A 10,695-nucleotide genomic window follows, 5' to 3' on the forward strand; every position below is an offset into this window, starting at 1 on the left:
TGCCCTTCGGTTCATCTTTCCAAAAATTGCCAAACTCTGGGAAAACTTCTTCTGTATCGTGTAGCACTGCAATTGGCCACCCCTAGCACTGCATATTGTCATGTCATGCATCTTGATGCATATGTTTGCTTTATATAAATTGTTTCTTTCCCCTCTTCTCTCTGGTAGACATCGAGACTGACGCTGCTGCCGAGTATGACTACGCCCCTGATGTTCAGCCCCTTGCAGCAGAGCTTCGAGGAAAGCAAAAACCACTTGATCATTCCTATATCGCCCAGTTCCTTCTCTCTCATGCTTGCATTAGAATTTGTTACTATATTTTATTGATCTTATTATGATGCATATCCTGATTTTGTAACCTGCCATTGTTACTTGCGTACTTATCCTATATGCTTAGTATAGGTTGGTTAGTGATCCACCAGTGACCCCTCACCTTATCCCTATTGGCCCCGCTTTGTGATCGATGACTCGATCAACGTGATCGATGTCCAGGACCCGACACATCACATCACTCCCCCTTAGTTGGATGACTCTGCAGAGTTACTATCGAGTGCCGAGGGTGATACCTCGCATAACACTTTTGATGAGATCTCTGTAGTGTAGCTAATTGGTCCTGGTCTACGGAGGATGATTCCTCCTTCACCACTCCCGTTAATGACTTTGTCGTGCTACACCTCAAGTGTGAACCCTTGAGGGTGATTCCTCCAAGTTCACCTTGACGGTTACATCAACTGGAATCGATCGAGGGTGATTCCTCGGATTCCCCCTTGGTGTTATGGACACGCGATTGCTTTGACTTTACCCTAGAACCATGATGGAGTTGGGTCGGCCCCGAGGGGTACCCGCGAGAGAATGTGAAGTTGGGTTGACCTTGAGGGTACCTGTGAGTGATATGGAATCGGGTTGACCTGGAGGGTACCCGCGAGATAACTGATTGCTTGTATCTGCATTGGTAATTCCCTGAAGAGGAGAGGATGATGCAGCACAAAAAGGTAAGTATTACCCTCAGTTATGAAACCAAGGTTATCAATCCAGTAGGAGAACCAAGCAACACTATGTAAACAGCACACGCACACAAACAACAAAGAACTGCAACCCAACGTGTAAGAGAGGCTGTCAATCCCTTCTCGGTATTGAGATAGATTAAATTGTATAAGTTTTGATAAATATATCTAACTAAAACACAGAATAAAATAAATAAATAAAATGTGCAGCAACGTATTTTTAGATTTAATTTGATAGGAAATAGACCCGGGGGCCGTAGTTTTCACTAGAGGCTTATGTCAAGAAAATAACATAAGGTGGGTAAACAATTACTTTTGGGAAATTGATAGAAAAGTGAATAATCATGACGATATCTGAGGCAGTGATCATGTATATAGGCATCACGTCCAAGATTAGTAGACCGAAACGACTCTGCATCTACTACTATTACTCCACTCATCGACCGCTATCTAGCATGCATCTAGTGTATTAAGTTCATGGAAAACAGAGTAATGCAATAAGAACGATGACATGATGTAGACAAGATCTATTCATGTAGGAATAGACCCCATCTTGTTACCCTTAATAGCAGCGGCACATGTGTGTCATGTCTCTTTCTGTCACTGAGATTAAGCACCGCAAGATCGAACCCATCACATAGCAGCTCTTCCCATGGTAAGAAAAAATCAATCTAGTTTGCCAAACCAAACTAAAATTTCAGAGAAGAAATATGAGGCTATAACAATCATGCATATAAGAGTTTAACAAAGACTCAAATAATATTCAAGGATAGAACTGATCATAAACCCACAATTCATCGGATCCCAACAAACACACCGTAAAAGGTCATTACATCAAATATATCTCTAAGAACATCGATGAGAGCATTGTATTGAAGATCAAAAGGAGAGAAGAAGCCATCTAGCTACTAGCTACAGACCCGTAGGTCTGTGGTAAACTACTCACGCATCATCGGAGGGGAAACAAGGATGATGAAGAACCCCTCTGTGATCGCTGCCCCCTCCGGTAGAGTGTTGAAAAAGGCCTCTAGATTGGATATCGTGGTTCTGGAACTTGCGGCGGCTGGAAAAGTGTTTCGTTGACTCCCCTAGGGTTTTTGGGATTTTAGAGTATTTATAGAGGTGGAGGTCGGTGGAGACGCTTCTTGTGGGCCCCACTACCTACCAGGGCGCGCCTGGGCTCCGTGGCGCGCCCTGGTGCCTAGTGGGCCCCCACGGGCCTCCTCGCATGTGCTCCTTTGGCTCCCTGGGTGTCTTCTGTCCAGAAAAAATCTTCAAAAACTTTAGTTGCATTTGGACTCCGTTTGGTATTGATATTCTGCAAAGTACAAACAAACAAAAAACAACAACTAGCACTGGGCACTATGTCAATAGGTTAGTCCCAAAAATTGATATAAAGTAGCTAGTAAATGAATATAAAACATCCAAGATTGGTAACATAACAACATGAAACAATAAAAAATTATAGATACGTTGGAGACATATCAGCATCCCCAAGCTTAATTCCCGCTCGTCCTCGAGTAGGTAAATGATAAAAACAGAATTTTTGATGTGGAATGCTGCCTAACATGTTCATCATATATTCTTTTCTTTTGTACCATGGACATTTGGGCCGAGAAATTCCCAATATCTTCCATGCTAGATAAATCATAGGCGGTTCCCAAACATAAAATAATGTTTATTTACTTTCCACCATTCTTTCACAATCCATGGCTAGCCGTATCCATGGGTGCCTTCCATACCAACACTTTCCAAGGAGATTATTATTGGCAACATAAATAAAAAAACATTTCGAGACTGGACATCCCTATTACCTGCAACACTCTCGTGCAATGATAAGTGAATAAACACTCATCTTGAGAATAACACATCTAGCATAGAAAATATTGGCCACCCCCTGCCGCTTCATGAGCGGTACAAACACACAAAAAGGAAATTGATTTTGAAAATTAGAGTTGGCACATACAAATTTACTTGGAACGACATGTAAATACCGCATATAGGTAGGTTGGTGGACTCATTTGGCACAACGTGGTTTAAGGAGTCTGGATGCACAAGCAGTATTCCCGCCTAGTACAAGGAAAGGCTAGAAAATAGATTGAGAAGCAACCAACCAAAAAACAGAGACTCATAAACGAGCATTGGACATAACTAACACTGAATAATGCACCACAAGTAGGATGTAATTTCATTGCATAACTATTAACATTCGTGCTTGCATAGGGAATCACAAACCTTAACACCAATATTCTTACTAAAGCATAACTACACACTAACATGAGTCACATATTACTATCTTCACATCACAAAACTATTACAAGGAATCAAGTTTATAATCATCTTCATGGAAGTCCTTATTATATCCGCCTTGAATATCCATCTCTTTGGGACTAATTTCATATATTACCATTGCTACTAACAAGCTCTCAAACAAGTTTAAATGAAGCACAAGAGTATAAATATTTCTTCAAAATCTTCATCCCTCAAAATAATCTAAGTGAAGCATGAGAGGATATTTCTTCAAAAATTAAATAACCACCAGGCTCAAAAAGATATAAGTGAAGTACTAGAGTAATTCCATAGCTCAAAAAAAATTAAGTGAAGCACACAGAGCAATTCTAACAAATCATAGCATCATTATGGCTTTCTGAAATAGGTGTGTTCAGCAAGGATGATTGTGGCAAACTAAAAATCAAAAAAATCAATGAACCATATAATACAAGACACTCCAAGCAAAACACATGATATGTGACGAATAAATATATAGCTCGAAGTAAAATTACTGATGGTCGTTAGAAGAAAGAGGAGATGCCTTCCGGGGCATCCCCAAGCTTAGTTGCTTGGTACTCCTTGAATATTACCTTGGGTTGCCATGGGCATCCCCAATCTTAGGCTATTTTCACTCTGTATTCCTTCATCCATCATGATCTCACCCAAAACTTAAAAACTTCAATCACATAAAACTTAACAAAACCTTCGTGAGATCCGTTAGTATAATAAAGCAAATCACCACTTTAAGTATTATTGCAAACCAAATTATATTTTGTCATTGCATTATAACTACTGGATTCTAACTTTACATAGCTTATACCCCCTGATACAATCCATAGATTCATCAAAATAAGCACACAATGCAACGAAAATATAATCTGTCAAAAACAGAACAGTTTGTAGTACTCTGGACTTTGACCATACTTCTATAACTCCAATAAATCTGAAAAATTAGGACAACGTAGACAATTTGTATATCAATCATATGTAAAATCTATCAGGATTTTATCACACTCCAGCGAATTTTAAAAATTCTTCTACTGGATGCAAAAGTTTCTATTTTCCAACAGGATCAAATCAACTATCACCCAACATGTTCCTAAAGGCTTTACTTGGCACAAACACTAACTAAAACATAAAAAAGCACAATCATAACAGTAGCATAATTGTGTAGTTATTAACAAAAATGCATAGGTGAACATGGCGCCACGCGAGGTCTTTATCTCACCATCCATTTCTCTCAGATTTGTATCATATTCATACCATAAGCAGTGCATATCACGCATATTGAATATTCCTCCTTGCAGTATTGGATCTGTATTCCATAAAACAATCAATGCATAAGGGGCCACATGCTTGACAAACGTGACACAACTCATTTACTAGGCAGAGGTTGGGAACGTTAACTGCATTTGATGCCTGCACCACCATCTCTCTCCATCCAGCGTTGTTGAAGTTGGAAAGTGAGGTATTTTAGTGTCATCACATGTTTTGGACTATTGATTTACAACTGAAACCTTTACATGTATTAGTTTCTCTGCTATGCATTCATCTCCTCGCATTCATCCTTTTCCTCGACTTTGTTCAACTGCTAGTCTTCCCTGCAATGCTTTCTATAATGTGCTCCTACATGTTCTAGTCCAGTTCATTAGCTCCTCCAACATGCATTCATTTAGACCAGGAAGCTCCCCTTTCGCTCATTTGATGGCCATCATTAGAAGGTGAGTTGGAGGAGCTGGCGAACTAATCCTTCCAATGATCTAATCCATCATTGTCACATTAGGTCCTCTCATCGACTCTGGGTGTGCTACCTGTTCAGAATCAGCTGGTGGACATTGCAAGCTCGTCTTTTGCGGGTGGCATTACAAGCTCCTGTACTAGGATACCAACAAGCCTAGGAAAGCAATAACAAAAACTCCCTGGGCACATATTTTGAGCGTCGGAAAGGTTTTGCTACAGTAGCAAAATTAATGGACAGCTAACCTTCTGCTGTCGCTGTAGTTTGATGCCATGGTCATCTTGTTTTGTCTTCTCCCAGCAGGCAGGTTGAAGAAGGTTGTACTAGGGGTATTAGTGTTGCTTGCACTAATTAATCCATCATGTCTAATTTCAGAGACAAAGAGTTGCTTCGCATAATGTTCCCGCCATTTTTGTTATTACAACAACGCATGTAGTTTACATTTATGTTTGGGGAGATATCCCATCATCCATGAGGTAATACCTGATGAACTGATAGAGCAGTACACCTCAATTATAGACATGCAAAATGAACTTGGCAAAACAAAACAGCACAGAAACGGCAGGCCCACACTTGCTAAGTGCCATTAAAGGCGTACTTGTTCAACATAGAAACGTTTAAACGCAGCCGACCAGCGTTATTAAATGGTCTGACATTAACACAACAGAACAGCTAGAACCGTATTTTGCATGTTTATAAACGTGTATCCAACTCCATTTAAGATGGTTAGTCACCAACCTCTGTACGTCATATTTGTCGAATTAACCAGGCGTATCGTTCAAGTATTCATTCAATCACTATATTAATTTCTAATCTCATAGCATGAATGGGCTGCCCACATAACGTCCTCGCTTGCCATCATGTCCCAAAAATCTGCGTTGAGTTATCAAAGGACAGAAAGAAAAACAAAAAAAGAGGTAATATCATCGGGAGTCGTAGAACTTACGCTACATGTTCAGTTTGGTGCTAGAACTTTGAAAATACGGTTTTGTGGTCATCTAATTTGACTCAAGCGTCCAAATACGGTCACAATACACATATGCGGTAGTATCCATGTGCATGGCCCCACTTGTTAGTGAGTGAAGGCGCTGGTGTGATGTATTTTTAGAAAGAACACCGTCATAAACTTTTTATTTGCATAACACGTCAACCACCCTATGAATTTTTGCACAAAGCTACCTCGCATTTTTATTTACAAAAAAACAAGACAATGGTACTAAATATATATGCGAGAAATAAAACCCAATAGAGGGCCCATCAAGACTCGAAACAACAACAATACTGAATATTATGTACAATATTATACATACATACGATGATTAGTAAATAAAAACTTTAAAATATAAACATGTGTATTATATGAGAAATATTTGGTAAAATGTTTTATAAACCTGAGTATTATATAAATATATGTGTTTTATAAATGGGCGTACTACATATTTGTTTTTCATAATTAAAGTTCAAAATATTATTTTAATTATAGAAACATTTCAATAATTATACGCACATTTGTAGTTCAATGTTTGTATGATATAAAATTTAAACTCTTAATGTGAATAAATCATCGTTAATATTTAAATTATATAATTATATTGAATATGAGTCACGAGTTGATATTATCCACAACTGAATATTCGTATATATTTAGTACATGTTTGTATTCATCATTCTTTATAATTTAAATATAAACCGCAAGTGTATTTTTTTGGGTTCAAGAAACTTATTTATTTAATAAACATGTCCAGTGTCCGTATTAACTAAATATTTTTTATATAATACACAGGTTTATATTTAAATGTTTTTGTTTACTAGTCATTGTTTGTATGTATACTATTTTAAAGCACATATATTTGTACATTATTTTTATTACTTATGTTTTACTAAGTATTATATATATATATAATACACAGGTTTATATTACTTAAATTTTACTCAATATTTTATACATAATTCACAGGCTTTATCCGTATATATAATATTTTTAACACACAAATGTTTGAGCATAACTATATTACTTACATTTTACAAATATCTTTAAAAAAACCTCGCGCAAAATGGACGGCAGTATCCGCGCCCAATTAAACTCCGCATGAATCCTTGTTCAGTACAAATAGGTTTGTTATCAATATTTGACATCTGGAGCTCAAACTACTATTAGCTAGTCCGCCCCACCTTAAAACATTCGGTCCCGGTTGGAATACTTGCGCAACTTCTTGGTGTTCATTTTCGCTTATATATCTGCACGATTGTGGCCATCTTTTTCTTGTAAATAAAAAATGTTAGGGGGTTTTGTGCAAAACAATCGTCGTTGTGTTTCACTTTTTCTGCAAGTAGAAAAAATATGTGGGTGTTCTGTGTAAAAATAGGACGCACCCAATGCCATTACTCAGTGACAAATGGGGTCTACACATGGATATGTCCGCATACGTGTATTGTGATCGTATCTACACGCTTGAGACAAGTTAGATGACCATAAAACCGTATTTTCAAAGTTCTAACATCAAACTGAACATGGATGCAAGTTCTATGACTCCCGGTGATATTACCTCAAAAAAATATTAAAAGATTGATGGAAATATGACCTAGAGGCATTAATAAAAGATTATTATTATATTTGCTAAATCATGATAATGGTTTATTATTAATGCTAGAATTGTATTGACCGGAAACTTAAATACATGTGTGGATACATAAACAAATACCATGTCCCTAGTAAGCCTTTACTAGGCTAGCTCATTGATCAAAGATGGTTAAGGTTTCCTAATCATAGACATGTGTTGTCATTTGATAACGGGATCACATCATTAGGAGAATAATATGATGGACAAGACCCATCCGTTAGCTTAGCATATTGATTCGTTTAGTTTATTGCTATTGCTTTCCTAATGTCAAATACATATTCCTTCGACTATGAGATTATGCAACTCCCGGATGCCGGAGGAATACCTTGTGTGCTATCAAACGTCACAACGTAACTGGGTGATCATAAAGATGCTCTACATGTATCTCCGAAGGTGTTTGTTGAGTTGGCATAGATCGACATTAGGATTTGTCACTCCGAGTATTGGAGAGGTATCTCTGGGCCCTCTTGGTAATACACATCATAAGAAGCCTTCCAAGCAAAGTGACTAATGAGTTAGTTGCAGAATGATGTATTATGGAACGAGTAAAGAGACTTTTTAGTAACGAGATTGAACTAGGTATGAAGATACCGACGATCGAATCTCGGGAAAGTAACATACCGATGGACAAAGGGAATTACGTATGTTGTCATAACGATTCGACCTATAAAGATCATCGTAGAATATGTAGGACCCAATATGGGCAACTAGGTTCCGCTATTGGTTATTGACCGGAGAGGTGTCTTGGTCATATCTACATAGTTCTCGAACTCGTAGGGTCCGCAAGCTTAACGTTCGTTGACTATATAGTGTTATATGAGTTATATGTTTTGGTGAAAAAATGTTGTTCGGAGTCCCGGATGAGATCTCGGACATGATTACCAGTCCCTAAATGGTCGAGAGGTAAATATTGATATATAGGATGATGGTATTCGGACACCATAATAGTTTCAGAGTGCACCGGGTAGTCATCGGGTCAATGGAAGGGGTTCCGGGCACCCTCGACAAGTGTATGGGCCTTATGGGCCAAAGGGGAGGACAGACCAGCCCACAAGGGGGCTGGTGCGCCCCTTCCCTTGGCTGGCCGGCCCTAGGGGAAGGAAAGGGGACGGGTAGCCCCTCCTGCCATTCCCTCCTCGGGAGAGAAAGGAAAGGGGAGTGCCACCTCCTCCTTCCTTCCTCCTGCACTTCAAACAAGGAAGGGGCGCCACTTGGGGGAAGACCCCAAGTAGGATTCGGCCTACTTGGGGGCACCTCCTGGCTGCTCCCTCCACGCCCACCTATATATATGTGGGAGGGGGGGGGGCGCCTAGCACACCAGATCATTATCTTGGCCGTGTGCAGTGCCCCCCTCCACCGTTTACACCCTCGATCATATTTTCGTAGTTTTTAGGCGAAGCCCTATGGAGATAGCTTCACCATCACCGTCACCACGCCGTCGTGCTGCCGGAACTCATCTACTACCTCGCCGTCTTGCTGGATCAAGAAGGCGGAGACGTCACCGAGCTAAACATGTGCAGAACACGGAGGTGTCGTACGTTCGGTACTTGATCAGTTGGAGCGTGAAGAAGTTCGACTACATCAACCGCGTTGTTAAATGCTTCCGCTTACGGTCTACGAGGGTACATAGACACACTCTCCCCTCTCGTTGATATGCATCTCCATGGATAGATCTTGCATGCGTAGAAATGTTTTTGTTTTCCATGCAACATTTCACAACAAAGATAACTATTAGGTTGCCCCCCAACTAGCTCTTTCTTTATAGCCATTAAGATAGCCTTGAGATTTCAATGATGCTCACATGAAAGATAGTAATTAAAACACGAAGAGAGCATCATGTAGCATGTGAAAAACACATTTAAGTCTAACATACTTTCTATGCATAGGAATTTTATAAGCAAACAAATTATTAAGACAAGAAATATTTAGCATGTGCAAAGGAGAGGAATAAAACATTGACAATCTCAACATAACGAGAGGTAATTTAGTAACATGAAAATTTCTACTCTCATAATAATTAAATGTGGAATCATATTCAAATTCAACAATATAGCTATCACATAACATATTCTCTACATTATCCACATGCATGCAAAGTTGACACTCTTCCAAAATAGTGGGATTATTTTTACCTAGAGTTGACACTCTTCCAAATCCACTTTCAATATTATTACAAACATATTTATCATGAGGCTTAAATAAATTTTCAAGATCATAAGAATCATTATCACCCCAATCATGATCATTGCAATAAGTAGCGAACATAACAAAATTAGCATCCCCAAGCTTGGGGTTTTTCATATAATTAGCACAATTGACATTAATAGAGTTTATTGTAACATCATTGCTATCATGATTTTCACTCAATGAGCTATCATGAATCACTTTATAAATTTCCTCTTTCAACACTTCACCAAAATTTTCAGATTCATGGTTTTCGAGCAAAACTTCATAGAGATAATCAAGCGCACTCAACCCACTAGCAATTGGTTCAACATAATTGGTTCTTTTAAAAAGATTAGCAAGAGGATGATCCATCTTTAATTTTCTTGACACATCGTGACTATGCAAACAAGATCGCAAGCAAACAAAAGAACAACCAAGAAAAAGGCAAACGGAATTTTTTTTTGTGTTTTTCAAAAACTTTTTAGAAGTGGGGGAGATGAAAATGAGAGGCAAATGGAAAATAAAGTAATTGCAAGAAGATGAAAGTTTACACGTAGGTACTTGATAGATGTTGATGATGTCTCCTCGGCAACGGCGCCAGAAATTCTTCCTGATTGCTTGTATCTGTGTTGGTAATTACCCAAAGAAGAGAGGATGATGCAGCACAGCAAAGGTAAGTATTTCCCTCAGTTACGAAACCAAGGTTATCAATCTAGTAGGAGAACCAAGCAACAATATGTAAACAACACCTACAAACAACAAAAACTTGCAATCCAACGCGTAAGAGGGGTTGTCAATCCCTCCTAGGTATTGAGATAGATTAAATTGTATAGGTTTTGATAAATAGATCTAACTAAAACACAAAATAAAATAAATAAAGAATAAGTGCAGCAAG

Source organism: Triticum urartu, chromosome 1A, assembly GCF_056163025.1.
Source record: "Triticum urartu cultivar PI428250 chromosome 1A, HENAU_Tu73, whole genome shotgun sequence".
NCBI classification, from domain to species: domain Eukaryota; kingdom Viridiplantae; phylum Streptophyta; class Magnoliopsida; order Poales; family Poaceae; genus Triticum; species Triticum urartu.